Below are 3,798 nucleotides of genomic sequence, written 5' to 3' on the forward strand. Positions count from 1 at the left end.
AGTCAAATCCCAAACACTTCTTTGAGTCAAATATTTAAAAGATTTTTGTTTGTTTGTTTTTTCTTTTTTTCCAACAGACATAATTAATACAACGGACCATAAAGCAAATTCAAGGTCAGGAATCTGGGTAAGCAAGTTCAGGGTCAGAAATGTAGACGTAAGTTATGCCACACCTTCCAACTTGACTGGCCCTGATTTAATAAGGCACATGGTCACATCCTCCCATCCTCCCATGCACTCAACTAGCAATTGCCTGCTTAAAGAGACAAGGCAATTAGCGATAGGAAAAAGAGAGAATTACTGCATTCCAAACACATCTGGGGAAGAGGAAAGGTCTTCCACCCCAGGATGTAGCCAGACAGAGGGGTGCCCACCGGAGTGAAGACTGGAAAACAGTCTTGATTTATAGACTTGCAGTAAACTAATTTGGAAAGTTAAGGCATGTGATCCTAAAAAGCTTTGTGCTGCCTCATCTCTTAAGGTAAGATGGAAATTTTAGGAGAGAGACTTCTGGCAGTTTCCAGTGAACTGAATCATAAGGTGTTTCATGATTCCTTGTCAGTTGATTGTGCAACTGAGCAGCTTTCGTTTCCCTCCAACACATAAAAGTACCTAACTCTGCCCTGTGATGTGTTTATCTGCTTTGCAGCCAGTACCAAGTGTCCAGATGGACCCTAGAACCCTCACCATGACTGGTATGTGGACTTTTCAGAAAAGAGACTTGGGCCAAGTGCTACATCAGATTATATGATCTCAAAATTCTGGCCTGGAATGTTTGTATCCAAATGCTTTCTTTCCTGTAAGCCTATTCTGAAATACCAGTGCTCCAAGGGAATGCCAATTGCATCACTGAAATGGTATAGAGCTTCACTTGGCTCTCTTACAGCTATGTGTCTGTTAACAATATTCAGCACCATATGGATCTACCAACAGTGGATGGGGTTGATTCATTTCCCAGGTATGAGAGGGAGAGCCTGTTGCCCTTTTCTACTGTATTGTTCCCCAAACCATAACCTACATGTAGTTCCTGATTCCTCCCCTTTTGGGCACCGCTGTAAGGCCCTGCACTGGGTCAGTCCGAAAGCACCCAAACTGGCTCAGGATCTTCACGCCCCTTTCCACCCCTGGATGAAGCCATAAACATTTGAGAATGGACCCCTCCTTCCTATACAGGGCACTCTTTCCTAGTGGCTGTCTTCTGATTAGCGAAAGGCCATCTGGACATTTAGCTTCAGGCCAGTAATTTGCTTCTGGTCTGCCTCCTTTGAGATTAAGTGCCACCACTAGTTGTCATCAGCTCCAAATCACAAAATTCTAGGGCAGACCCTCTCTGCTCTCACGCCAGCTCCAGACTCCTGAATCCCAGGGTAAGTCAGAAATGACAAGACATCCCTCCAAAATGTAAAAGAAGAAAGGGGAATATATAGACTGTTAAAATCCAAAGTTAGAACCCCCAACCAGTGGAAAGACAAAGAGGTAGGTGGACCCAGGTGCAACTGTGACCTGGCATTTTCAGGCGACCTCTTTTTACCTCTTCTTTCCGATTGCTCTGGATGTCACGTTCATTCTCTCTCACAGCATCTCTCCCTTTTGTAGGGAATATGGCAGCGCAGAGCATCTGAATTTTATATCTTGTGGCTTCTGCCGCTAAATGGGATTCATTTCAACTCTATGGACACCAAGATCAGAAATCCTGGCAAAATGGTTCATCATTGTAATCAGATTCCACACCAGCTGTGAGGTCTGATTGTATAGGAGGAAAAGAGTCCTCAGGATAGAAAGAAAATGTTGGAAGGCAATCATATTGGAGACATCTTTTGCCCCTAAGTAAAGTTAAGATATTAAGAACTGGGGTTTTATTCCTAGAAAAACAAATCCAGGAGCACCTGATGCAGTCAGCCGGGCTTGGAATGGCATAGCCATTTAAGGAGCCCTTCCATTCTCCAAAGAAAAAGTCTTCACCTTCTAATACTAGGTTTATAAACTAATCATCTTCACCCTATAGCTTGGATAGATCGAGTCTTTGAAGTCTGCCACAAGCTGGAAATTACTGCTGTAGGTAAAATTTCTATTTGGATTTTTAAAATAGTATATAAAAACTCTTTCAATCTCAGGATAATCATATATAGGGAAGGAAGCTGTGATGCATTATATTTTTGCCAATTCTTTGGATAGAAAAAGGGCAAAATACAATTGAAAAAGGTTAAACAAAAGAGGGGGAATTTTTTTTTTAAATAATGGAGTGGTTCATGGAATAAAGGCCAGAAATGTGTGAGTGTGTGTGTGTGTGTGTGTGTGTTATCTTAAAACATGGTGGCTGTCAGTGCAGCCATGTGGGTGGGTAAGAGGGGAGATACTGTGTAGACAGTGTCATGGATGGCCACTGTACCAGTTCAATTTAGCCAATATTTATTAATCACCTTTTGTTATGTGCAGGGCATTTCACTGCTCGACTTTTCATACTTGTCAATCTATATGCTCTATCATAACACTTAAATGAATTAACTCTTTTAAAATTAAATTTGGTGTACCACTAAAAAAATATACAGACACATATTAAGTTTGATTTGCACCTCACTCTGCTATCATGAAACAAAACAGTGAGTAATAAAAGTAATAAAAATTTTGAATGAGCACATCTCTCCCAACAATTTTTAGGAACTATCAATTGCATTCAGTAAAAGGAGAGTCCCTAGTTCACAAAAATATATAGTATTCAATAATGGAGTTGTCCCCACATAATATGGAGAAAATTATTCTATCGCTTTAAGACAACTGAGGCTATATTGGGAGAAAAACCCATCCCAGGGGAATATACCTGTGAGTCTCCCCATCATAAGACTTAAATAAGTTTGTGCATAACACACATCCAACAAGACTATTCTGGACGCTGTTTCCTGAACGTGGCCTCGTCCGCAGCCAAATTAAGGTCTTGGGCTTAAATTGTTGGCTCAATCTAAAGCTTCCTTCATTTTCAGTCTGCTTGTGTCTTCTATCCTGCCTTCAAAGTTCAACTAAATCTTATGTCCTTTAAGAATCCCCACCATCCGCAATATCCCAGGTTAGAGTAAAGTACTCCTTTGCTTACACTTGCTTAACAAGATGTTTGTACATGTTTTGTTCTTGTTTGTTTTGCATTTTCAGAGTCAGGCTTGCATCACAGTTTGTATGTGTGTAGATAGATCATTGGTAGATAAGAAGTAGAGAGAGATAGATTTGATAGATAGATTTGATAGATAGATATAGGTAGGTAGATGATGATAGATAGATATTTGATTGATAGATAGATGATAGATAGATATAGATAGATGATAGATAGATAGATAGATAGATATAGATAGATAGATAGATAGATGGAAAGATAATAGTAAGTAAACATATATGACAGTCTACTAGATTCTGAGCTTCTGGAGTATAACTGCCATAAATCTCATATCCCATCTATTTCTTTAGTCATGAAATAAGTCTTTTGAGTACCCATATTCACTGTATTAAGCATTATGGAGATGTTAAAATAAATCAGACTATATTTTATTCTTTAAGAATTTGCAGTATAAGGAATAAAAGATAGTAAGAAAATAATAATGCAAGATAAAACTTAAGTGACTTAAGAGAGGTAAAGATGAAATCCTATGAGAGTTCTAAGAAGGGAGATCATTTCAACAGTGAGGGTGGGAGTGGGCAGGGAAAACCAGAAAAGACATCATGGATTAGGACAGGTTTTGTTGTTTTTTTTTTCTTTTTTCTCATACAAAGGATAAATCTATTCTAAAACGAGTAGAAATGGAAATGGGCACT

At 39.1% G+C, this 3,798-nt stretch overlaps 1 protein-coding gene across 21 annotated transcripts in view; it reads right to left on the minus strand.

Moving 5' to 3' along the window:
* LOC118972023 (uncharacterized) overlaps positions 1-3,798 on the minus strand; it is a 501,400-nt gene that overhangs the window by 356,612 nt on the left and 140,990 nt on the right. The gene's annotated exons all lie outside the window — the stretch shown is intronic.

The sequence above is a fragment of the Manis javanica genome, chromosome 12, assembly GCF_040802235.1.
Source record: "Manis javanica isolate MJ-LG chromosome 12, MJ_LKY, whole genome shotgun sequence".
In the NCBI taxonomy this organism is placed as follows: domain Eukaryota; kingdom Metazoa; phylum Chordata; class Mammalia; order Pholidota; family Manidae; genus Manis; species Manis javanica.